Raw genomic sequence first — 27,058 nt, 5'->3', positions numbered from 1 at the left:
GGAACTCTGCATTCAGATGGGAATATCTTTCCTTTTCTCCTTTGCCTTTCACTCTCTTCTTTCCTCAACTATTTGTAAGGCCTCCTCAGACAACCGTTTTGCCTTTCTGCATTTCTTTTTCTTGGGGATGGCCTTGATCACTGCCTCCTGTACAATGTCACAAACCTCTGTCCATAGTTCTTCAGGCACTCTGTCTATCAGATCTAATCTCTTGAATCTATTTCTCACTTCCACTGTATAATCATAAGGGATTTGATTTAGGTCATACCTGAACGGTCTAGTGGTTTTCCCTGCTGCTGCTGCTAAGTCGCTTCAGTCGTGTCCGACTCTGTGCGACCCCATAGATGGTAGCCCACCAGGCTCCCCCATCCCTGAGATTCTCCAGGCAAGAATACTGGAGTGGGTTGCCATTTCCTTCTCCAGTGCATGAAAGGGAAAAGTAAAAGTGAAGTCGCTCAGTCGTGTCCGACTCCTAGCGACCCCATGGACTGCAGCCTACCAGGCTCCTCCGTCCATGGGATTTTCCAGGCAAGAGTACTGGAGTGGGGTGCCATTGCCTTCTCTACTTTGTCTGAATTTGGCAATAAGGAGTTCATGAGTTAGCCCGCAGAGGGCGACAACCCTCCTTTCTTCCCAGGCTGGGACCTGTGTGTTCTGGCCTTAGGTTTGGCCCAGGGCACAGGTGACAGGCATTAGGTCTCCTCATCACCGGCCGGTGCTTTGGCGCAGGGGCCACCCTGGGAGGAAAACTTGAGGAATCTGGGGGGTGGGGGGGATGCTGCCTGCCGAGGGCTGCCGGCGGGAGAAAGGGAGGAGGTTTGAATGCCCATCCCCAGCACAGGAAAGCTGGGGGAGAAAACTCTGACTGAGTCAGTCTTGTGTATGGTGTGGAAGGAGCCTGTTGTGGTTTTTTTTTCGGGTTGTGATGTTCAGCTTTTGGGGTTTCATCTTAGGGTGATGGTGTTTTATCTAAGCAGGTCCCTGGCAGCTTGGTATTAAAGGAATAGACCACATGTGTATCTGATGCTTCCTGGGCTGTCTCCACACCTGTTTTTTAACCCATGGGCATAATTCTGGGATGCCCTTTATATTCCAGTTATCTCCAGAAAGGTACATCCTCATGCCAGGATCACGGTGTTTTATTTACTGTGAATGTGGGACGCACATTTGAAATTGCAAGAGGCTTCAAATGTGACTTTTTTACAATTGCTTTAGATAGGTGGGTGTGGTGGAGTTACATATTGTGGGGTGTCACCGTCTGATCCCTACCCATCAGGACACACCGTTCAGTGCTCCCCTTGTCTGATACACACAAGCAGTGAAGACCTCCTGAACTTTTTAAGGTTTAGAAAGTATGGGTAGAGCCTTCCTACGGAAGAGCACTCTTGTTTTTCTTAGGGTGCAGATTGGGAAGGCAGCGGCGTGGACGCCTGGCGGCCCGATGTCCAGTCTGCAGGTCCCTCATGAGCTGCGTGCTGGGGAGTCCTTCTTCCTCCCTCTTTGTGGCTTTTGTGCTCAGTTGCTCGGTCGTGTCGGACTCCGCAGCCCCATGGACTGTAGCCCCCTAGGCCCCTCTGTCCAGCTTAGCTCCTATGATTGGAAAATAGGTTTGTTTGCCCTGCAGGGTTTGTGTGTGTGTGTCTAATAAAGTGTGTGCTATTAAGTTTTGTTTCCGACGTGTGAAGGCAGTTGGTGACGTGTGTTGCCAGTCAGAGCTCATGATCTGCCTGACCAGGCCCATGGCCGTGTGGAGGTTCCTCTAGGTGATCATGTCTGATTTTCTTCCATACCGCTGTAGATTTCAAAGTTGCCTTGGGAAAATCTGGAGTGCCTGTTGGTGCGGGCCTTGAAGTGTGTGCCTAGGTTGGTTCTGGGGGGACATGTTTGCTCATTGCCCTGTAGTTAGGGTTGCAGAAGTCCTGGGATAGTGGCCTCAACCCGTTTGAATTCCCAGAGTACAGCACCCAGCAGGAATGTCCGCCTGCACGGCTGACCTGCGGCCGCAGCCTGCATTCTCCCAGTTGGCCCGCAGAGGGCGACAAGCCCCCCCCCAATGGCGCTGGACCTGAGCGCTGCGGCCTCAGCCTTTGCCCGGGCACAGCTGACAGGCATTAGTTCTCCTCAGGACTGGCCAGGGCTTTGGCTCCGGGAAAATGCAGGGCTCTGTCCCCTCGGCGGGTGGCTGGGTTTCCTCAGGTCCTGCTGGGAGCCGCGCTCCGGGAGGAAAAAGACGAGGGAACAGTGCAGGGATGCTGCCTCCGGGGCGCCTGCAGGGGGGGAGGTCCGTCCTGGAGGGCCCAGCAGAGGGGGAGCTGGGCGAGGAAGTTCTGGCTGCCAGTTAGTCCTGCGTGTGGCGTGGAAGGAGCCCCGTTTGGGGTTTGGTTTTCACAGCTGTGATATTCTGTTTTCCAGGTGTTTTCTTAGGTGTGTGGTGGGAATACTTTTTCCTCCCACCTCTGGCTTAGCTCCTGGGATTCAAAAAGAGGCTTCTTACCCTCCAGGATTTTCTTTTTTTTCTGTTTACTAAATTGCATGCTGTTTTCCTTCCCCCCTGGGGGGGCTTTTGGTGACGCGTGTTTCCAGTCAGGGCTCGGTGATGTGCCTGCCTGGGCCCAGGGCTGCCTGGGTGTTCCTCTGAGTGACTGTGGCAGTTTCACACGGAATAATTCTCACAAGCACAAAGGATTATGACAGTGCAGGGAGAGCTCCTGGAGGAGCAGCTCCTGGAGACAATGCTGAGCGCACATTTGCTGGTAGCTTCTCCTGTAATCTTTAAGTAGGAGCAGCAAGACCGAGACCAGAACCCTGGGATTAAGAAGCTGCCTCCTGCAGGTCCAGAGGTCATCACATGAGAGTCGTAAAGAAAGGTCTTAGAAGATAAGGGGGTTGTTCTGCGTGCAGAACAGCATCTAACTAATGCTGATGTGTCAGCCTGAACGTCTAACTTAAGGGTAGGGGAGAGCAAGCAAGGAAAAGGGAATGAGCAAGATTAAATTCCAGGAGATATTTCTGAGAAAGCAGTAAAACATGGTTCCCACAGTTCCCCTCTTGTCTTGTTTTAAATGGCATGTCATCCTTCTTTCTGTTGCTGTTCTTGCCGTCGAAGCAGGGTAAGCATGGCCTCTGTGCCTGTAAGGCAAGAAAAGAAAGCAGTCAGTGCTCTGACTAAAAATAGAACACAAGGAATAATTATGAATAACATAAAGGGGAAAGACCATGATGTCAAAATGAGACTGGAAAACCAGTTCTTAGGATTCAGTCAGGCAGTAATGTCAGAGAGAGTCTGAATAGCGGCATCAGAAGTGTGTCGTTGAAGAGATCTGAACTGGTCCTGGAGAACATTTTGTAAATGTGTAAGAGTTGTTAAGAGGAGAATCTGTCTTGCTAGTTTTAAGCAGAGCATCATATACTTTTTTGTTAGCTGTTGAGAATAGAAAAAAATACCTCCAGGCTGTGAAAACTTTTTGTAGACCCTTTTCCATAATATGCATTCTGGGATGACATCAGCATGAGATTAGCCAGAAGGAATGTGTTAACCCAGAGCTTAAGGCTGTGGAAGTTTTACTTAGACCTTTTTCCATAATATACACTTTGAGCTCAAAAAAAACATGTCCTTGAACAAGAAATACTGTTGTCTACAAGGCCTGTGTGTCTAAGGCAAAAGAATGTGGAAAAGAAGGTTTACCTTCTCCTTAAAGAGGCCTTAGGCTTGGAATCCTTAATCAACCTGCCTGAGTTAACTCTTTCACTCCCCTCTTTTCTTTAGGAAAATATTGCTGTTGGTGGGAAAGGGGTGGAGAAATCTGTCTCTAATTGTTTCCTGTGGGTGAGGGGCACCAACCCTAAGTTGTTGAAGCAACATATTCATTTTCCCCTTTTGTTTAGTGTTTCTGATCCAAGGGCCCCAAGTAATAGAGGAGTCAGTGGAAATTGTAGGAGTATGAACAATCATTTGTAACTTAAATGTTTTTAGACAGAAACAAATCCTGTTACATTGTTACAGATGTAAGGGGCAAACAGCAAAAACAGAATGATTACACTTACTACAGTCAAGTTAGTTTTTCACCAAGGAGAGCTTGTAAACCAAGATTGTATCTGTGACCAGAGTGGAACATCAGGGGAATCCATTATGAAGAGTGACCAGAATCTCTGTATCACCATTATTTTGTCTCAGAAGCCATTGTATCCCTTAAAAAGTACAAAGACGGAATTATTGTAATCAGCAGTCCAAGCAAGCATTTCTTTTTAGAAGCACGAATCTGAAACCCAGCGTAGACAGGTGATTTGCGTAGCCAGTTGTCACCATTAACAATTTTAGTGTTTTTCTAGGTATGAGAAGATGTAAGAATTTGGGCTTAAGAAAAAAAATTTCTGAAAATAGCTATCTGAAGGCCTGTTTCGTCCATTTTTCCCAGAGCACAGAGTGAGTGCCTAATTTTCTATTCCCATCCTGAATTCTTTTCAGGGGATGTTGTCATGATTTAATCTTTGTAGAGGCAGATGGCAAGTTCCGGTTTTTAATCACAGGGCCCCTTTATGGCCATGAGTTGGAGCACCGTTTGGGGGCATTTTAGGGCCGTTGTGTCTCATGATACTGGGAAGGCTCATTGCCACATCTGCTGAAGATTTTACTGACAGGCCGCTCAATGTGTTGTTATTGGATCGGGCCTTGTGAGTAGGAAAAGTCTCTGGACCACACCTGTCTTATTAGCCTCTTGGTCCGGGAAAAATATTTCCTCTTTTTTTTTGTTTGCTTGTTTTTCATGTATAGAGTCACACTGTTACAATCACTGATTTTATATGGAACTGTATACCATCATTGTATCAGTAGCTCAGTCACACATCTGGCAATGTAAGGGACAACGCTTTTTGAAACAGGCAATATCGAAAACAATATAGTTAGCAGTAACAGTAAAATTATAAGTAAGAACTTAAGTCAAGGACTTTCATTAGTTATAGTCCAGTGATATCTCCAGGTCTTCTGATTTAGTTTGTTAAATGACTATGGCCTCCTGTTAATCTCTTGGTTGTAGATCTTGGAGCATCTGACCTTTATTTAAAGATTGGGGATTGAGATAAGCCTTAGAAACAAACCTAGAGTGTCCTTTTTAATAACTTAATTAACCCTCTTAGCAATATAACATGACCACTAGTAACCATCCCAGAAGTGAGTCTTAGTAAATACAGAGGCCTTAATTCACAAAACTAGAGCTTTAATATTTAGTGAAACGTAATAGATGTCATAGGCCTGACATCAGTTGGGGGGATTTTTCTTTCAGAGCTCCCCAGGATACTTTGAGATTTTTGTATATGTCAGGAGACAAGGGTGTTTTCACCTTGATAAGGCTGTTCAGAACCCAAGTGTCTCCAATTTCTGGAGGGACAAGGCAGAGAGAAAAGAAAAATATTTTAATTTTACCCACAGGTGTAAATCACTAGATTGTTTTAAACCATCAGTAACTTGAGAAGAGCTTCTCTGTATCTGAAAACAAAGATTTGAAGTCAATAATATGTCAGACAAAAAGACATGAAAATTGTGATCATAGTTGGCAGTCTATTTAATCCCATGTTCTATTTAATCATTTTGTTGTTTTCCCTGCCCTAGTACGGAGGGTGTCGTGGAAGTGATAGTCTCCAAGAAGCTCATGAAGTTTTTTGTCAACATCTGTACAACCTGTCCTGCAAAGTGGGTGCCCCAATCACTGGAGATTGTAGAAAACACATTTTAACCTTTTTCTTTTTTTTCTTCATTGTGAGACACTAACCCTGCAGCCAGGAAAGGCTTTATCTTATCAGATAAAAGTGAGGTTTGTCAGGGACAGGGACCCAGGGAAAGCCAAGTGGCGGTCTTGGACCTCCCACAGCCCTGACTGTTTGATTTACAGTCGTTGTTTATCCATTTAAATTCCCTCATGAGGGGTTAACTTTGTAGAAGTGAAATGAGCTTTGTCTTAGTGTGCTATAGTCTGTTATCAAAAGCCACATTTTAAGAAAACTTTGTTCTTTAACAGGGAGAGAAAACCAAATTCTAGTCTGGTACCAGCTTACTGTTAATAACCAAATTTGTTTTCTGGTTAATCTGAGAAAAGTCTTTTTCACAAATCTTGAAGTAGCAGTATTCTTGTAAAGGCATCAGAGTGAAACCATAAAGATTTTCAACGATGTTTAAAATCTGATTAAATTGCAATTGACAAAGTAACCTGGTCATTGCTGTGACATGTAACACTTTGACATGATAACTAGAATTATACTGACAACATTTTACCAGGACATATCAGACTTTCATGAATTCCACATAATTTTTAGGATATCTTTATTATATATATGCAATATAACCTGAGAAGATTCATCACTCCTTAACAATACTTCTCATGTAATTTAATATGTCAAATGAACTTAGGTAATTTAGTATCTCTCTTTGGGATGTCTCAGGGGCCCTCTGAACCATCCCAAAAGTTAGCTAGAAGTCAAGATATTTAGGAAGTTTTGTTGATAAATACCAAAAGGGTTTATGACAGTCAGATAGGATCATACAGGTCACTGTGAAACATAGTTGTTTACTTAGCCAAAGTTAACAGAAGATTTCAAAGATAAATATAGAACAGATCAATTAAGAGGTAAAGAAACTTTGTTAAAAGCCGTTTAACATTTGAAGAAAATACGTCCTCTTAACAGAGAAAAGCCAAATTCAATTTTTGCACCAGCTTACTTTTAAACTCCTTTAGGTAAACTTAATTAAATTTATTTTAAACTTTCTGTCCTAACCATGCACAAAACTCTTTCCCCAGGGTTCGCTTTCCACAGACTTTCTAATCACTTTCTGTACCCACCACTCTGTTCTCCCATCTTGAAACAGCCACCTGCAAGTCAGACCTGCTTACTTTTCCCTTCACAAAATGTAATTTCATTCCTCATACCTTCTTTATTAAAAACATACATCCTACTTTCCTTAAGCAACCAAGAACTGACCTTCATATTAGCATTCTATAGATTGGTGGAAATAAATACCAATGATAATTTCTAAAAAGACCTTTGCTTTCTTATAGAAATATTTCAGAAAGGCACCAAACAATTTACTAATAGTCCAAAATCTCTAGTTTTTCAATACGAGGAAGTTAGTGTTCAGTAATGAATGTTTTAGAATCTTATTTCATTTGGAAATGACCTAACTATTCAGTAAACTTGTCACTTAGTTTAGCATAACCAGGTTATAATTCAGGTTACCAACACCTGGAGAGACTATTTTAGACAGATATTCCTAAAGCATAATTATTCTTAATAGAGTTTATCTAAAAGCTCATCTCATTGACATTTTTCCCCCCTTGGCTGGAAGTTCTAATTTGCTCACAGCCAGAGTCTTAGAGTGGGCTTAGATGTAAAAGAAAGAGGTGGTGGAGATGCCTCTGGCAGTGGTATAAGATCAGCCCAAGGAGTTTCTCATTTTTCTGTGGCAGAAACCGCAATACAACATAAATTCCAAGTATTTAGATGTTGTACATTAACAACACCTACACCATTTCTCAACCAACGAGCTATACGCTTCCAGTGATACACTTTCATAGACCCCTCTTGTGGATACCAAGGACAACGAGTATAAATCACAGCAAAAAGTTAAGTCTGAATCAGAAACCTTGCAACCAGCGGCGACAAGCAGGAAAGAAAGTTGGCACTTACGAGCAAGCTGTTGAAGAGAAACAGTTACCATAGCAGAAAGTGAAAGGGAAAGTACTGCTCGTCTGGAAGACTTCTTCCACTGCTAGCCTTAAGGTAGTTCCTGCCTGGCTGAGCGGACGTCCTTTTCCCCTGCTCGGGCTTGAGGAAGGGGTGCGAAGCAACCTTCAGGTGGGCCTTGTTCAGGTGCCAACTGTGGCGGTTTCCCACCGAATAATTCTCACAAACACACAGGATATGAGAGAGCGCAGGGAGAGCTCGCGGAGAAGCAACTCGAGAAAACGCTGAGCTCATATTTATTGGTAACTGGCTCAGACGGTAAAGTGTCTGCCTACAATGCGGGAGAGCCGGGTTCGCATCCCTGGGTTAGGAAGATCCCCTGGAGAAGGAAATGGCACCTCACTCCAGTACTCTTGCCTGGAAAATCCCATGGATGGAGGAACCTGGTGGGCTACAGTCCATGGGGTCGCAAAGACTCGGACACGACTGAGCAACTTCACTTTCTATCTTGTAATCTTTAACTAAGACCAGTAAAGCAAGACAGAGACTAGAACTCTGAGATTAGAAGGCTTCCTCCTGGAGGTCCAGATGTAATCACAGGAGAGTTGTAAAGAAAGCTCTTTGAAGATAAGGGGATTTACTCTGCGTACAGAACATCATCCAGCTAATGCTGATGTGTCAGCCAGAACGTCTAATTTAAGGGTAGGAGAGAGCAAGCAAGGAAGAGGGAATGAGTAAGATTAAATTCCAGGAGATATGTCTGAGAAAACAGTAAAACGTGGTTCCCACAAATGATCCAATTTGTTATATACTTCTGTGGTTTGGAAAACTGCCTGGAGTCAGTCGGGAGTGTCTTTGGATATGAGCCCTGAAGTGAATGCCTACATTGGTTTGGGGGCACATTTTCAATCATTTCTCTGTAGTTAGGGTTGCAGAAGTCCTGGGATCGTGGCCTCGACCCTCTTGAATTTGCAGTGTTGCACCTTGAACAGGGCTGGCCAGAGACACCTCCGCGCGCTCTGCAGCGGGAGCGGGCGCGGCCTGCATTCTCCCAGTTGGCCCGCAGAGGGCGACAACCCGCCTCTTCCCAGGGCGGGACCCGTGTGTTCTGGCCACAGGCATGGCCCAGAGCGCAGCTAACAGGCATTATTAGGTCTCCTCAGGACCGGCCAGTGCTTTGGCTTCGGGAAAACGCAGGAGTCTGTCCTCTGGGAAGGCAACTAAGTTTGCTCAGGACCTGCTGGGAGGGGCCTCCCTGGGAGGAAAATGAGGAAATTGTGGGTCGGGGGCTGCCGGCAGGAGCAGGGAGGAGGTCCAAATGCCCACAACCAGCGCAAGAAAGCTGGGGGAGAAAATCTGACTTTGAGTTTGCTTTGTGTGTGGTGCGGAAGGAGGTGTGCTTGGGGTTTTTTGAGGGGGCTGATGGTTCGCTTTCTGGGTTTCATCTTAGAGTGATGGTGTTTTAACCGAGCAGGTCTCTTCATCTTGCTGTTAAAGGAATTGACCAGATGTCTGTTGCTTCCTCGAGTGTCTCAATGCCTCTTTTTCGACCCATGAGTATATTTCTGGAATATCCTTTCAATTCCAATCATCTTCAAAAGGTACACCTTCATGCCAATATCATGGTGTTTTATTCTTGTGGGTGTGGGATGCACATTTGAAATTTCAAGGTGTCGCCCGTCAAATGTGACTTTTTTTTCCAGTTGCTTTAGAGGAGTGGGCTGGGTTGTAGTTAAATATTGTGGGGTGTGCCTTTCTGCTTTCCTTCAGCGGCGTGCACCCTCACCCCATCCCCCTGACTGACGACAGGCACCGAAGGCCGCCTCAATTGTTTACGGTTTAGAGCGGGGGTAGAGCCTCCATGCTAAAGAGCCGCTTGTTTCTCTCTGGACGCCGATTAGAAATACGATTGTGTGAATGCTTGTTGGCCTGATGGCTGGTCTGCAGGGGTGAGACTCTGAAAAGGCTGCCTGTGGTTGACTTTACGGGTGTCCCAGCCTCGGGAAAGTAGAGTTCCTGCTACCTTTCGTGCTCCAGTAATCCGAACCGACCTTTCCCGAGAAGGTAGGCACTTGTAAGTGCTGTGTAATGCTGCCTTCCTTATGTAATTTGCCATTCCCTTGGCTAACACCACGTGGATCATATTCCTGTCCACTTTCTTGTTACTGTTTTCTCTTTTGAGGAGAGGGCTCTCTTCAGATCGGTACTCATTTTGAATGTACACTCATTTTGAATGTTTGCTTTCTGGTTCTTAGCCTATTGTGAGTAAAAATTCCTCATCTAGTGTGATGGGGAATACACTTTTCCCCACTTTGTGACTTAGCTCTTGGTCTTTGGAAGGAGGTTTTTCACCATGCAGGACTTTTTGTATGTTTAATAAATTACGTGTGTGTTCCCAACCAGAACTCATAATCTACCTGACCCGTGGCTCTGTGGATCTTCCTCTACGGCATCCTGTCCAATTTTTTCTTTAGTGATGTAGAGTTTAAAATCGCCTGGGGACAATCTGGATGCCTTTTGGTGTGAGCCCTGAAGTGTGTTCCTGGATAGGTTTTGGGCCACGTGTTTGCTCACTGTCCTGTAGTTAGGGTTGTAGAAGTGCTGGGATGCTGGCTTCGACCCGTTTGAATTTCCATAGTGTGGTGCTTTGAGCAGAACGGGCAGGAGAGACCTCGGCCCGCTCTGCAGTGGGAGTGGGCGCAGCCTGCATTCTCCCAGTTGGCCCGCAGAGGGCGACAAGCCCCTTCTCTTCCCAGGGCGGGACCTGTGCGTTCAGGCCGCAGGCTTGGCCCTGGGCACAGCTGACAGGCATTAGGTCTCCTCAGGGCAGGCCAGTCTTTAGCTTTGGGAAAATGTGGGGCTGTATCCATGTGGACGGTAACTAGTAACTAGATTTCCTTAGGACCTGCTGGGAGGGTTCCCTGGGAGAAAAACTTGAGGCTCCGTCCTCAGTGAGGCTCGGCTCCGCTCCTCACAGAGCCTGGCTCGCTCCTCACTGAGGTTCCCTTCTCCTCCTCCCTGAGGCTTGACTTTACTATTCTGAGTCCCGGCTCCGGTCCACACAGAGGCCTGGCTCCGGACCTCAACACTGGGAGCCGGTTCCGCTCCCAGTGAGGCCCGGTTCTGCTCCTCTGTGAGGTCCAGCTCCCGTCCTGCATGAGCTCCGGCTCGGTTCCTCACTGAGGTCTGGCTCTGCTTAGCACTCCAGGTCCTCGCCTCACTGAGACCCGGCAAGGCTCCGGCCCTCACTGGGCCTGGCTATGGTCCTCAGTGAGGCCTGGCTCCACTACGCGATCAGGGGTGTCTCCCTTCCTCACTGGGGTCCGGCTGCCTCCTCAGTGAGGTCCAGCTCCCTCCTCGGTGAGACTCAGCTCTACTCCACACTGGGACGCGGCTCCAGTCCTCACTGAGGTTGACTCTCCTGAGGCCAGGCTCCGCTCCTCAGTGAGACCCAGTTCCTCCCGCACTGAGGCCTGGCTCTGCTCAGCACTACCGCACAGCTCCGCCCTGCACTGGGGCCTGGCCGTGGTTCTCAATGAGGCCGCAGTATTGTCCTCAGTGAAGCGTGGCTCCAGGCCGCACTCAGGTATGCCTCCGGTCCTTAGTGAGCCCCGGCTCTGGTCCTCACAGAGATTCAGCTCTCTTCTAACTGAGGTTTGGTTCACCTCCGTGAGGCCTGACTTTGCTTCTCTGAGGCCAGGCTCCCCTCCTCACTGGGGCAAGGCTACAACCTCAGTGAGGTCTGGCTTGCTTCTCACTGAGGTTCCATTCTCCTCCTGAGGCCTGACGTTGCTACTCTGAGTCCTGGCTGTAAGGCAAGCATGGAGAAAAACAGAGTGAGCCAGACAGTCAGACAGAAAAATATTTATTATAGGAAGGAAGAAAGTGGCTGGCTTTAGAGAGAAACCAGTGCTCTCTCTTTGCAGCCAACCCTTCTTATACCCTATCGATGGGAAACCGTGCCCCAGAGGGAGGGGGCCTCCGTTTATCTTTAGCCCAGAGCTGGGGTCTCGTGGTGACATACTTGAGGGGGTCTCATGGTCGGGTGGTCAGGTAGTCTTGAGAAACTGGCACCAGCAGGGAAAAGCAGGATATCGCCTTAAGGAAAAACAGGATGCCCACAGGGCAACATGGCCACCATGACTTCATCCCTTGTTTGTCAGGTCACCACAATGGGCCGTATTTTAACTATAGCTGTGAGCCCCTTGGGAACCCTAACACTGGCTCCCGTCCTCACAGAGACCTGGCTCCCGTCCTCACAGAGGCCAGGCTGGCTTCTCACTGCGGCTCAGCTCTGATCCTGAGACCTGACTCTGCTTCTCTGAGGCCCAACTCTGTTCCTCCTTCATGTCAGACTTTGCTTCTTTGAGGCAAGGCTCCATTCTGCACTGAGGCCCGGCTCCACTCCACACAGAGGCTGGGCTCCAGTCCTCAGGGAGACCCGGCTCCTCCCTGCCCTGCACTGGGGCCCGGCTATGGTCCTCAGTGAAGCCCGGCTCCGCTCCCCACTGAGGCCCTTCTCCGCTCCTCACTGGGACCCGCCTCCCTCAGCCCCGAGGCTCCGGGCCTCACGGCCTCACGGGGGCCTTTCACCCTGCTTCTCCTGAGGCCTGACTTTGCTTCATCAAGTCCCGGCTCTGCTACTCAGTGAGGTTCGGCTCCGGTCTTCACTGAGGCCCAAGTCACACATTACGGAGGCTCAGCTTGGTCCTCCCTGAGGTCTGACGTTGCTTCTCTTCAGCCCGGCTCGGCTCCTGGCCGAGGCCCGGTCTGTCCCTGAAGGAGGCCGACTCCGGCCCCACGGCTCCGCTCGGCTTTCAGTGAGTCCTCACTCTGCTCCTCGCTGAGGCCCAGCTTTGCTTCTCTGAGGGCTGGCTTGCTCCTCACTGAGGTTCGGCTCTGCCCCTCTGAGTCCAGACTTCCCTTCTCTGAGGCCCTGCTCTGCCCTGCTTCACACTGAGGCCTGGCTCACTTCTCACTGAAATTCCGTTCTCCTCCTCGAGGCCTGACTTTGCTTCTTTGAGGCGAGTCTCCGCTCCCCAGAGAGGCCCAGCTGTTCCTCCCTGAGGCCCCACTCCGCTCCTCACTGATTCCCAGCTCTGGTCCTCATTCTGACCAGATTCTGACTATAACAGGAGTCTCCATCGATATGGAACTTAAAACCACAACCTTCACATACTTTAAAATTGTTATATTAAAAATAAAGATAATTTTTGGCAACAATGTATAGAAATTGGAACTTTTAAACATTAGTTGTCGAAATGTGATATGGCGCAATCTACTTATGCAAAACTTAGGCACCTTATCAAAAATATAAAAATGCTGTTATCATCAGTTTCAAAAAGTCTGCTCTTGCATACATACCCAAAGAATTTTAAATAAACGTTGAAATAAAAGTTGTATACCAATATTCACAGTAGCGGTGTTCTCAATGGCCCTCTGAAAAAAGAAATAAAATGTCCATCACTGGATTATTGGATAAGGAAAATAGGTTAGATCCATTAGATGTGTTATTTTACCATATAAAGGAAAATGGTAAAATGGAGCAGTATCTGTGGAAATCAGTAGGAGGGGGCCTCAAACACTGAAACATAAAATTAACACAGAGCTCCTGGATTTGCCCGCGGCCATGCACCCTGATCACACCTGATCTTGACTGACCTCTTAAGCTAAGCGGGGTCTGGCCTGGTTAGTACTTGGATGGAAAATCCCTCGATTCCACTCCAGGTTGTACCCGCAAATATTTAAGAGCAAGGACTGGAACAGGTATTTGTACCCCATATTCACAGCAGCCAAAAGGTGGAATCAAAACAAGTGTCCTTTAGCAGATGAATGGATAAACATAATGTACTATATACAAAATGGAATAAAATTGAACCTTTAAAGTAATTCTCACACAGGCTTCAATGTGGATAAACCTGGAAGTCAATATCCTAATTGAAACAAACCAGACACAAAAGAACAAAGGTTATCATTCCACTAGTGTGAGACATCCAGATAAGCCAAATTCAAACACAAAGTAGAATAAGGTTGCCGGGGTTGAGGGTGGTGAGTGTTTGTTTAATGGTTACAGTTTCACTTCAGGAAGATGGAAAGATTCTGGAGATGAATGGCAACAATATTTTTACAACCATGTGAATGTAATTAATAGTATAGAAGTATATACTTAATATGACTCAACTGATAAATATTGATCTTAATCACAATGAAAAGCTACCAGTACACGGTACAAGGGAAAACACTGAAATTATCCTCAGGGAAAAAGCCACCCGGGTCCTATCCATCGTGTATCCTTTAAACCCATGAAGGCTTTCAACATGAGGGGAAATCCCAGGGATGGTTCCAGAAAAAGAAAATTGCATTAGAATGGAGAAAGGCCTTTGCACAAAGTTGGGGCACCTGGCAGAAGTTGAAGTGGTCTTGTGGCTAGGATTGCAATGTGGAAAGCATAATTATCCCTCATTTTGGAGTTATGTGCTGGGAGAGAGGCCCTGTTTTGGGTAAAACACACTGTAGTAGCTGGTCTGAATGGAGCAAACTTTGTCCTACTATTTAAATGTTTGAAATTGACTAGAAAATAAATTACTTTTCAATACAACCATGTCAGTAACATGCCGGAAAATCAGAGATGTCATCAAACACTGCTAATAGAGGCCAAGACTTACTTACCCAATTCAAATTCACCCAAAGTGGTAGTGCTAATTGCCCTTGTAGAAGCCCACATAGTATAAAAAGGCATAGTGTAAAAAGTGGGAAGAGTATATTAGTAGCCATGTCTTGGGTGCTGTGGATGACCCTGAGGTAGCTGAAACAGTGGGATTTCTGATTTCTAGTTTTTCACATAATACCACCAAAAAATGCCAGAACTAAAAAATGAGTTCAGCAAAACTGCAGGATCGTTTTTGATTCTCTACACTAATAATGAAGTATCAGAAAGAGAAATTTAAAAAAAACCACTTCTACTTACAATTGTATCCCCCCAAAAACTAGGAATAAATTTAACCAGGGACTTAAAGGGGCTGCACACTGAAAATCCTGAGACACTGATCAAAGAAAGTGAACAGACAGCGGACAATGGCGTCCCGTGCTCACGGGTGAGAATATTGCTAAATATCTACTCTACCCAGTGGAGAAGGCAATGGCACCTCACTCCAGTACTCTTGCCTGGAAAATCCCATGGACAGAGGAGCCTGGTAGGCTACAGTCCATGGGGTCGCTCAGAGTCAGACACGACTGAGCGACTTCACTTTCACTTTTCCCTTTCATGCACTGGAGAAGGAAATGGCAACCCACTCCAGTACTCTTGCCTGGAGAATCCCAGGGACGGCGGAGCCTGGTGGGCTGCCATCTATGGGGTCGCACAGAGTCGGACACGACTGAAGCGACTTAGCAGCAGCAGCAGCACTCTACCCAGAGCCACACACACATGCAATCACTACCAGCATTTCAGTGACATTTTCCACAGAAACAATCTTAACATTTGCATGGAGCCACAAAGGACCCAGAAGAGCCAAAGAGACCCTGAGAAATGAGAAGAGGCTGGTGGCATCTCCCCCCCGACTTCAGCCTACATTAAGCAGCTAATGGCGCCACAAGACGCGTGAACTGACACAGCAACAGGCCGAGACGAGAGCCCAGAGAGAACCTGCAGGCCCAGGTCAGTCAGTTCACAGGAAGGACCTGAGTAAATGCACTGGGGAAAGGCCAGTCCCCTCAGTAAACCACGCTGGGGAAAACGGACCCCACAGACAACACTGGACACCATCCTACACCGCAGACAAAAACGGTCTAAAAACCCACAGCTTTCCGCATCAAACGTTTCCAGCCCCGAGTCCTCTGAAGACAGACAGGCTCAGCATCAGCCACACACAGAAACTCCCTCCCCAGCTTCCTCACCTTCTCCTTCAGCGGCACCTCCTCTCTGCAGGTCCTGGGGAGACCAGACTCCCGTCAGCCTGAGCTGAACCCCACAATGTCCCAAAGCTGAAGCCCCAGCGGGTCCTGGGGAGACCAGACTCCCGTCAGCCTGAGCTGAACCCCACAATGTCCCAAAGCTGAAGCCCCAGCGGGTCCTGGGGAGACCAGACTCCCGTCAGCCTGAGCTGAACCCCACAATGTCCCAAAGCTGAAGCCCCAGCGGGTCCTGGGGAGACCAGACTCCCGTCAGCCTGAGCTGAACCCCACAATGTCCCAAAGCTGAAGCCCCAGCGGGTTCTGAGGAGATCAGACGCCCATTGGTGCGGACTTGACCCCATGTTGTCCCACAGGTCCCAGGCTTTCAGCATGGACTCAGCCACGAGTGTTCCAGAAGCCAAAGCCCCATCGGGTACGAAGGAGACCAGGCTTCTGTTTACTGCCCGAGGGAGCCAGGCGCGTGGGCAGAAGGTGCAATGCCCCGGTGGGTCAGGGAGGTGAGCTCTGCGTTCCCCGCCAGCCAGTAAGAAAGTGCAGACCGAGCTGCCCTCACAGCTTGGTGGGGACCCCGCACCCCTGAGGGCAGTTCTACTAGGTCCATTAAAGCGTGGAAATTCAAACTGAAATAGAGCCAAGTATCCCAAAACGTCTCCAAGTTAAGGAACAATTAATTTATAGACATAAACACAGAAAATCTACATGATCTTGGGTTTAGCACACAAAAAGTCAGACCACAAAATAAAAAATATTGTGGACTTTAAAAATTAAAGATGTCTATTCTGAAAGACCTTATTCAGGAAATCAAAAGATAAGCCACAAACTGGGAGAAAAATATTTGCAAAACTTGTGTCTGATAAAGGATTTGGACTCAAAACAGACCTCTTGAACAGGGTCTGTAGACTAAAGGCAAAATGGACCTTTCATAGACAGTGGGCTTTATTTTACAGGGTTCTTTCCAGGGTGCAGTAGCTAACAATGCCAAAACCTGTACCCATGTAATCCGGAAAGGAGCAACACGCAGATAGAGGGCAGATAGTGGGAGCCAGGCTCCTCACTGTGGGAATGGGAAGGGGCAGATACACGAGGGGAGAGCCTCTGCCCTCATAATCGTAAGTCAGTGGTTACCTGATGGTTTTGATGATGCCACCCAGGAGAGCCAGCTTTGCAAGGTAAGCCCTGCTGGACTTGACCCCAGGCCCCTTTCCACTGATGGCATGGGGTGGCTGTTCTCCCGGGCCTCACGGTGGGAGAGCTCACTTCTGATGAAGCCAGGCCTTGATCTTTCCCAGGTCCTCATTCTGCCCAGACGCCCACCCACATGACTGCTGTCTTGTGCTGGTCTATATGGGACTGCAGTGATCTCCTAAAATGAGGGTTATTTTATACACGGATAATGGGCTGAATTGTGGCCCCCAAAGCTGAGTGCCCCCAGAACACGTAAATAGGGCCGTATCTGGGGAAAACGTCTCTGTAGATGTAGTTAAGGATCTCAAGGTGAGGTCATCTCTGGTTAAGGTGGCCCTCAATCCAACTGACTGGTTCCTTATGAGACAAATGAGGAAAGACAGAGGAGAAGCCACATGAAGACGGAGGCCGAGATGGGACGGAGGGGGCCACAGCCCGGGACCCCTGGAGCCCCTGGAGCTGGAAAAGGCAGGAAGGGTCCTGTCCTGGAGCCTGTGGAGGGACCTCAGCCCTGCGCCACCTTGATCTCAGGTGTCTGGTCTCCAGGACTGGGGGGATGAACTCCTGTGCTTTTAAACCACCCAGCATGTGGTCATTTGTTCAGAGAAGCCACAGACCACACAGGCCCTGCTCTGTAGGATCCTAGAAGTGTGGGTCTCAGTAACGGCAGATGGAGGCTGGATTACAGAACCTTTGGAGTCAGCACTGGGTTCCCCCCAAATCCTGAAGCAGTGGCTGGACCCCAGAATGTTGAGGGGTCAAGTCTGAAGCCTATTCCTAGGGGTACCGGCTGCACACGCCTCCCCAGGTTCTTACACCTGTACATGTGGTGTAACGTCTCAGCCCTGACTGAGGAGGACATTTAACGTCACCGTTCACATTGCTAATTAACAACCCACCAGTTACACAGGTGAAATCAATCAGGATGCTTGCTACACGGATGGACAATTCTGAAAGTGGTCAAGGGTGAGGACGGACACGCAGCCAGCAGCCCTTCCGCCCTCCCCACCCCACTCCCACCGAAGGTCCTCGGTGGGAAGCTGGGGGACCCCACGGAGGCATCTCTAAGTAAACGCTGGCTGACCCCCGGGCTGGTTGCTCCTGAGCCTCCTCCAGCCTACCCAGGTAAGATGCTTGAATATGTGCAAAGACCTCACAGGCCGGAGGAAGGGGCCTGGAGCCACCCCAGTGACATCTCGCTTGCCGCGTTGGCCAATGCAGGCCAGGTGGGATGACGCTGACCCCGGGGGCTCTTCTGAAAGCTTTCTGTCTTCCTACCTGAGTTACTCCTCAGTCCTGCTCCCACTGCCTGTGTTTTTGCTTCCTCACCTCTGCCTGAGAAGACTTCCAAGGGCAGGTACCAGCGACACAGCCTCTTCCTTAGCAAGTGGCAGCCTAGCACCTCCTGCAGAAGGCCAGCAGAGCCCCACGCAGCCTGGACCCCCTGAAACGCCACGGCCCCTCATTCCCTCTCGCCAGCCCAGCCCCGCGGCCTCTGATGGCAGAGAAGGTGGCGTCTGGTACCTCTTCAGGCGCCCTCCTGCCTGGAAGCAGGGCCTCAAGCAGGCACATCCAGGAAGGGCTGGCCAGCCAGGTCACGCTGCCCGGGTCAGCCAATCCTCGCCCACCAGGGGCTCAATTACAGAAAACGGGCCCTGCTGTCCCAGGTCCAAGGACCAGGTGTGTCCTCAGGGTCAGGATGGACGTGGGGCTGCAGCTCTGGTCTGTCTTCTAAGTATTTTAACTGGCCTACAAGTAGGAGACAATTTCAAGAAGACCTCTCAGACTTCCCTGGTGGTCCAGTGGTTATTAATCTGCCTTGTAAAGCATGAGGCACCGGTTTGATCTCTGGTGAGCGCTGGTCCAGGACGATCCCACATGCCTTGGAGAGAGTAAGGCTGCACCCCAGCTGCCGAGCCTGTGCTCTGGGACCCACACGCTGCAACTGCTGAGGTCGGCCTGTCTAGAGCCTGTGCTCCAGGCAAGAGAAGGCGCCGCGATGAGAAGCCCGCTGACCTCAGTGAGGAGGAGCCCCCACTCCCGACAACCAGAGGGGAGGCTCACGTGCAGTAATAAAGCCCTACTGCAGACAAAAGCAAAATAAATGAATGAGTCTTAGAGAAAAGACCTCTCCCCAGGAGAGGAGCGCAGGAGGGCAGGGGAGCTGTGGAAGCCTGGTAGAGGGGGACCAGGTAAGCTCCGTGGGCTGCCCAGGCGAGTCTCATGTTCTGGAAGGTGCCTGCCCAGGTGGCTTCACATCCTGGAAGCGCCTGTTTAAAAGTGTCCCTTGCCCTGGGAGGGCCGTGGGGAAGGAGCATCTTCTTTGCAACCCGCACAGTTTCTGACGAACAGCCCTGGGCAGCGCTGGGGTGAGGTGAGAGCCAGGAAACACTGGGCTCCCGAAGCCTCCTGGGCACATCCAGAGCAAGGCGGCCCGGAGGTGGCGATGGCGGCTGCACTGGCTGCTGTTCAGTCGCTCAGTCGTGTCCGACTCTGCGACCCCATGGACTGCAGCACTCCAGGCCTCTCTGTCCATCACCATCTCCCAGAGTTTACTCAAACTCATGTCCATTGATCAGTGATGTCATCCAACCATCTCATCCTCTGTCGTCCCCTTCTGCTCCTGCCCCAATCTTTCCCAGCATCAGGGTCTTTTCCAATGAGTCAGCTCTTCGCATCAGGTGGACAAAGTATTGGAGTTTCAGCTTCAGCATCAGTCCTTCCAATGAATATTCAGGACTGATTTCCTTTAGGATGGACTGGTTGGATCTCCTCGCAGTCCAAGGGACTCTCAAGAGTCTTCTTCAGCACCACAGTTTGAAAGCATCAATTCAGCCTTCCTTGTGGTCCAACTCTCACATCCATACATGACTACTAGAAAAACCACAGCTTTGAATATACCGACCTTTGTCAGCAAGGTGATGTCTCTGCTTTTTAATAGGTTGTCTAAGTTGGTCATAGTTTTTCTTCCAAGGAACAAGCATCTTTTAATTTCATGGCTGCAGTCACCATCCAAGGTGATTTTGGAGCCCAAGGAAACAAAGTCTGTCAATGTTTCCGTTGTTTCCCCATCTATTTGCCATAAAGTGATGGGACCGGATGACATGATCTTAGCTTTCTGAATGCTGAGTTTTAAGCCAGCATTTTCACTCTCCTCTTTTACCTTCATCAAGAGGCTCTTTAGTTCCTCTTCACTTTCTGCCATAAGGGTGGTGTCGTGTGCATATGAGATTATTTTTTTCTGGCAATCTTGATTCCAGCTTGAGTTTCATCCAGCCCAGAGTTTTGCATGATGTTCTCTGCATATGGGTTAAATAAGCTGCCCTGGCGCACATTTTTAACGTGGCTGCTTGTTTCATAGTGCTTTATATTATGCAAGTACAAGCTCTTTATCACATATGTATTTTGCAAATATTTTTTCTTCATTTCTGGCCTGGCTTTTGACTTTCCGGATAAGTGATTTCACCAGTACAATTTTCAATTTTATAAAGTTTGTTATTTTTGCCCCTTTTAGATTTTCATGTGATGTGTTAGAGATAAGAGCTTGTGGTCTACATGACAAAAGCCACAGCCATGTCGGTTTTCTTCTATAATTTTTAAAAGTTTTACATTTAAAATTTGCCTTTAGACAACTTGGAGTGTCTTTTGGTTTCAGTTGTAAAGTCTGTTCCTACATTCCTTTTGTGGTTCCTAATTGCTCTGTAGTAGGGTTGCAGAAGTCCTGGGATAGTGGCCTGGACTGGCTTCCGTCTAGAGTGTTGTGCCTTGAGCAGGACGGGCAGGAGAGACCTCGGCCCGCTCTGCAGCGGGAGCGGGCGCGGCCTGCATTCTCCCAGTTGGCCCGCAGAGGGCGGCAACCCGCCTCGCTTCCAGGGCAGGACCCGTGTGTTCTGCCCACAGGCTGGGTCCAGGGCACAGCTGACAGGCATTACGTCTCCTCAGGACCGGCCAGTGCTTTGGCTTCGGGAAAATGCAGGGCTTTGTCCACGCAGAGGGTGGCTAGGTTTCCTCAGGACCTTCTGGGAGAGACCCCCTGGGAGAGAAAGGTGAGGAAAGGAGGGGTGATGCTGCCTCTGGGGGCCGGGGAGGCATCCGCAGACGGGGACCTGCCTGCAGAAGATGCTGTGGACGCCCCTGAATTCTTTGCTGAGTATTAGGGGGGGAGCGCAGGCAACAGGGCAAGCAGGTCGTCCCGGTGGCTCTTGAGCAGAACTAGGGGACAGGGGCTCGGTCCACAAAACCTGAAACGTGCTTCCAGGATGGCAAGAAGTGGTCCTTCCTCCTGCCAGACATGGAGGGAGGGTAGGCCCACTGGGCCACCCTCATTCTAGGCGACCTTCTAGGAGGCTCACCGGCCTCAGCGCATGCTGTGTGCGGGGCGAGGACAGGTCAGGTTGTGCAGTAGGGATGCACGGTGGGGGGGAAGGTTCCTCCAGCTTCCTCGCGACCCCTCCTTTCCTCAAGGGCCTCAGAACATCTCCCCTCCCAGTGACGGAGGGCAGTTCCCCAGGAAAGCTCATTAGAGACTTGACACCCACCTGGGGCTGGTCCCGTGGTGTCCATCCTCCCCCTCCGAAACGCCAGGCCCCAGAAGGGGAGCCTCACTCAGTGAGAACCTCATGGCCCTGCAGTGGTGGCGCAGGGGCCGCCACTCGGGGGAGGGAGCTTTAGGTCAAGAGGAGGGCGGTTTCCCAGCTCTCCTCAACGCTGCCACCACCAGCCGCTGGTCACCCCTTCCTCCCTCCCCTTGGGCAATTCACAAAAGCCGGAGTCTGCATCAGCACCGACCAGCCCAAAGTGAGCAGTGAGGCCCACACGGCACAGACGCTCCCATCAAATGCAAGCTGACCTCCCCGAGCCTGCAGGAGAGGTGCTCTCGGGGCAAGTCATTTACTTCTTGGGTTATATTTATTCCCAGGCCTTAGGTCCTCTTGACCTTACTGTGAGATGGTTTTCTCTCTCTCTCTCTGACGCTAATTAGTGTGTAGGAACACAACTGATATTTGTGTACTAATTTTTGTATCATGCAGCTTCACATACTACTGATGTTTTTTGGTAGTTGCACGTGGAAAACTACAATTAGAATACCACTGTCTATAGAACAGCCAGGTCACCCAGAGCACCAAGACACGCCACGCCCTTTGAACCTACACCACCCTACAGCAGTAAACCGTGTGTCACTTTGGGGGAGCAGCCTGGGTGGGGCTTGGCCTCTGAGGCAAGTTTTGACGTCTTCTCTAATTTCTGGCTCTTCGTTGACATGGTTGTTTTGAAAAGAAATTTACGTAACTTCTGAAGTCTAGAAAATTGTCCACAGCAGTAGAATGAACTCACATCTGCCATTTCACACAGAATTCAGCCCTGTTTCACACAAAGCAGAAGCCCTCTGCCAGGGAAGCGGCACGTGACCTCCAGGGGAGGACTTTGTTTGGTTCCTACATTATAACCCAACCCACAAGCCCACGCCCACTTCCACCAGTTGCCCCAGTTCTAGAGAAATGTCTTTCCCGTTCTGATCTGTGTTTCTTTTTCTGGGACCATAAACAGATACTTTCCCTCCTTGTCACAACCTTGATGGATTGAAAGTGCACCAGATGAGCGGGATTTGGGTGGTCCTTTCTCACGGTAACAGGGATCAGTGCTTCTTTCATTGTTTGAGACTAAATGGGCACCACACTTACCATCTGAACCATTTTATGCACACAGTCCTGTGGCATCAACCACACGCACACTGTTGTATAAACATCCTCACCATCCACGTCCAGACCTTTTCCATTTTCACTGGTGAAACTGTACTCTGAACACGAATCCCCCTCCGTCTACCCTGTGCCTTTGAACTGCACCTCTCTGGATGCCTCCTATACGTGGAAACTTCTGAGGTTTGTCCTCTTGTCACAGGGCTGTTTCACTGATCATGCCTTTGAGGTCTGTATGAGCTACAGCAGGCATCGGGGTTTCCTTACTCATTAAGGCTAAACGACACTCGTTCGTGTGTAGACCACTGTGGTCCATCCTCTCACCCATCGAGGAACACTCGGGTGGCTTCCGCCGCTTGGTAGAATTCCGATTCACGTTGCTCAGAATGTGGACGTGAACCCACAGCTGTTCCAGGCCCTGCTTTCAATCTTTTGCGTATGATCCTGACTGAGTGCTGTTTTTTTTTTTTTCTGACTGAGTGTTTTAAAACTTTAAAAAAAACGTTGGACAGACTTCCCAAATATCAGATTCTATTTAAAGTTCTTCTGAACTCCAGCTGACTTTGGGGTGCCTCAAAGGGCCCTGGAGCATTCCAAAGAGAGACCCTAAACTAATTAGGTTCATCTGGAGGGTCACATTGCATGGGAAACACTGTCCAAACTGGCTGTTGCTTGTGTCGGGTGGAATCATGAGGCTCTCCCCAGTTTTATCACAGCCGTTAAACAGGGGAAAGGATTCAGGGGTTCTCCTGCTGTCTAGTCTCTCACCTCACACAGTGTCCAGGAAACCGAAAGAACTTCTTCACTTCCTGGCCCTCGGTCCTGAGCCCCACGCTGCCTCCCACGGTGCCCAACCCCACTTTCTCCAGGAGTTCCACTCTGCATCAATCGAGTGCCTTTCACTCCAGTTCCTGGGCTGGCCGCTGCCCAGAAGCCCACGTTATAATCTTTATAGATGCTCAATCGCGAGGAATACACCCCAGGGTAGGGAAACTTGCTGTTGGATCTGTGCTTTATACACAACAGAGCCCCCTCAAGGAGAGTCCCGGCAATGCACTGGCAGTGTGCAGACGTCCCTGACCCACCCACGGGGGACCCGTGTGAAAGGCCTGGGTCCACCAGAGACATCTGGTTAGGCAACGGGAGAGCAGAGGATGCTCAAAATCCCACTGTGGGACTTCCCAGGTGGTCCAGTGGTGAAGAATCCACCTGCCAATGCAGGAGACACAGGTTCGATCCCTGGTCCGGGGAGATTCCACATGCTGCGGAGCAGCTAAGCCCATCCGCCACAACTACAGAAGCCCACGCATCCCAGAGCCTGTGCTCCCCCAAAAGGGAAGGCGCCACAATGAGAAGCCCGCACAGCACAGCTAAGGGGAAGCCTTCGCTCTCTGCAGCTACAGAAAACAGCAACAAAGACCGAGTGCAACCAAAACGAATAATTAAATACATAAAATTTAAAAACCCGTCAGGTTCAAAGGGAATTCGGATGATGCTCTGACTCCTTCAGGTTCAAGCCTCCTGGGAAACGTTTCCCGGACGCTGGATTCCATTTCTAGGAAAGTCCAGTTGCAGGTTGTTCAATATGGGAGGATTCCCTTCTAAGCCAGAAGAAACACCTCTGGAGTGTATCCTTAAGGACTGGAAGTTCTTAAAAATAGTTAGGCTAAGAAAGGAAACACTTAAAGTTTACTGTGATACTGCCTGTCCTTTATAGAAGCTGGGAGGATGGAGAGGAAACGGCCTGAAAATGGGTCTCTAAATTACAATATCACCTTGCAATTGGGTCTTTACCGTCACAAGAGGAGAAAATGGACCGAGGTTCCCTATGTTCAAGTCTTCAAGATCCTTTCCCCAAGCCCCACTCTACGTGGCTTTTGTAATTACAGGCCTGGGGAATCAGGAAACACTCCTGACCTCTAAGACGATCCCCTTCTAACCTCCCCCAACCCTCAATGGAGAAATCGGGCCTCCCCTGCTCCTCAGGAGCCTGCAGCCTTTCCAGAGCCACCTTCTCCTCCGGACTCCTCTGACTGACCCCAAACCCCACTTCCCTGGAACCTCTTATACCCTCCATCACCCCCGGAGGGCAAGCCAGCCCCTCCCTAGTAGGGGAGCTCCCTCTCGCCCAGGATCAGGGAAAGTGACAAATGGCGACGGGCAATCAGAGCGTATGTGCCCTTCTCTCTAACCAACCGAGCCCAACACGGAGACTAAGCCGATCTTCCCAGAAACCTAGTGAGTTTGCTGAAAGGCTTTAGGCCTAACTCTGGCCTCTGATTTAACCTCGAAGGATGTCCCAGCAGCCCTACCTGCTGTGCCCAAGGAGAGCAAAGCAGCAGCTGTGCCCAAGGAGAGCAAAGCAGCGGGCCGAAGCACAGGCGCACGCTGACCAGCGAGCCAGGGCCTCCACGCAGCACCCGCTTCTGCCAGCTGTTAGGCCAAACGGGGCCTAGGAGACGCACACAGACCGGGGAGCGGTAAACGAGGCAGAGGGCCTGCGCCTTCCCTCGTGGCCGACGTGAGGACCGTGCCACTGAGGAAGGGAAAGACACGGTGAACCTGAAGTTCTCAGCCAGGGAGGCGGGAGTGCCGAGTTCTCCAGCGTCACGTCGCAGGACCGGCGTCTCTGAGCCTCTCAAGGGGACCCCACTCCTCCCGGGCAAAATGCACGGCCATGTCTTCGACGGTCAGGCCATCCTGCTCTGACGGTGACAGACAAAACCACAAAAGGCACACCCCCACGGAGCCACAGTCCACTCCCCCCCCCAACATCGACCCCGTCCTCTTCCCAGGCCCGGTGCCCCTGTCTCCCCGCTGGGTAAAGCCCTCGGCAGCAGGAGGCATCTAGGCTCTGGGTGCGGAGAGAAGGGAGTGCCACCTCCACAGGCCAGCCCCGCGGTGTGGCCACGGCCGTGTAACTCTCGAGGCAGATCAGCAGACGCGCGCCAGGTCCCGCGGCTCCGCCCAGGGCCACCGCGATCCCTGCCCCTGCCCACTGGCGTCTCTCTGCCCTCCCGGCACCTGCGTTTCAGTCACTTGCTCCTGACCCCACTGGTGACGGTGTAATTCCTCGGCATGTGACCAGACCCGCGACGCCTGACACTGGCCAGAGGCAATCAGCAGCCCTGTTACTGATCACACGCTAACGTGGGCGACAGCACGCAAGGCCCCCAGAGGCCGTGCTGCACAGGGCGACCGCCCGGGGGCTGGGATGCAGTCTCTGCGGGATCCCCACTTCCCGGAGGACGTGACGGGCTTGTTTGAATGACTGCACGTTTGTAGGGAACGGAAACTCAATACAAACAAATACGCAGGAACTGCGCCTGTTCCCTTTGCTGAAAAGGGTTGTAAGGTTAGGAGGTATCACGTGTGAGACGAGTGTGGGGGGAAACGCACTACAGCCACTGGAGGGCACCCTTGTTTCACAGGATCTCAGGGCACCGTGTCTACGGGCCTTAATTTGAAAATTTACAACTTGGCAGCCAGCAGCCAGAATATCACTAACAAATCCCAACAGGATCCAGGAGGACCGCAGACTTCCCACGGTTCCCCTTCGTGATGGCAGCCTCAAACCATTCTATATGCTCAGCCACAGAGAATGAGTGTGATCTCAGATACCCATAATCCTGCTTTTCCTATACTTGCTGTGCCCTCAGAAATTACAACCTTCCTCCGTTCATCCAACCATCATCCAAAGCCCAGCGACACTGACAACCCGCCCCAGGTCTGGTGACTCCCACAAAGGACTGAATTTTCCCTGATTATATGCACGCGACCAAATGAAACACCCGAGACTCCGGCAAAATCCTCACCAAGTCTTGGTGAGTCTACAAAACGGTGAATTCCAAGTTTCAGTCTTGGAATATGCATAATTTATGGTAACACAATTAGTTAGTCGTCTTCTTTTCACAGATTCATTATTTGTCAACTTGCCTATTTGCCAAAACTGTGGAAAACCCTCAAATCAATACTTACATTTTTACATTCGTTCACAGACATCTCTCTGACTCTTTGCGACCCCATCAACTGTAGCCCACCAGGCGCCTCTGTCCATGGGATTTCCCAGGCAACAATACTGGAGTGGGTTGCCATTTCCTTCTCCAGGGGATCTTCCTGATCCAAGATCGAACCTGCATCTCTTGCATCGCTGGCAAATTCTTACAACTCAGCCACAGGGGAGGCCCCTCACAGATGCACCGACACAGAAAATCTGAGTCGCCCAGCGATGCTCCGCCTTCTCATTTCCGGTCTCATACCTTACATAAGCATTCTTCCCTTGATGCCTTTGGTACCCCATTTATGCTTTTTCTTGGTGATTTTGTTGTGCAAACAGGCCTCCAAACCTGGTGCCTACATGCCACCTAGTGTTCCTAAGCACAAAGAATGGGCCTTAAAGAAAATATGAAATAGGTTAGCATTGTTCAGTCATGAACCAGTGTTGTTAGCCATGATTTCAATGTTACCAAATCAACATGCTAAGTCGCTTCAGTCGTGTCCGACTCTGTGCGACCCCATAGACGGCAGCCCACCAGGCTCCGCCGTGCCTGGGATTCTCCAGGCAAGAATACTGGAGTGGGTTGCCATTTCCT

At 49.8% G+C, this 27,058-nt stretch overlaps 1 long non-coding RNA gene across 1 annotated transcript; it reads right to left on the bottom strand.

The window, feature by feature from the left end:
- Positions 1–1,121: 1,121 nt before the first annotated feature.
- Positions 1,122–7,715, bottom strand: LOC145514394 (uncharacterized). The gene is made up of 3 exons (XR_014060121.1): positions 7,675–7,715; positions 4,045–4,188; positions 1,122–3,129 (listed from the first exon to the last, which is right to left on the bottom strand). It is a non-coding gene; the product is annotated as an uncharacterized LOC145514394 (long non-coding RNA).
- Between the last annotated feature and the right edge of the window lie 19,343 nt (positions 7,716–27,058).

This window comes from Giraffa tippelskirchi, chromosome 7 (genome assembly GCF_054371585.1).
Source record: "Giraffa tippelskirchi isolate mGirTip1 chromosome 7, T2T-mGirTip1v1.2.pri, whole genome shotgun sequence".
Classification (NCBI taxonomy): Eukaryota; Metazoa; Chordata; class Mammalia; order Artiodactyla; family Giraffidae; genus Giraffa; species Giraffa tippelskirchi.
This window is presented reverse-complemented; position numbering and strand designations above follow the sequence as displayed.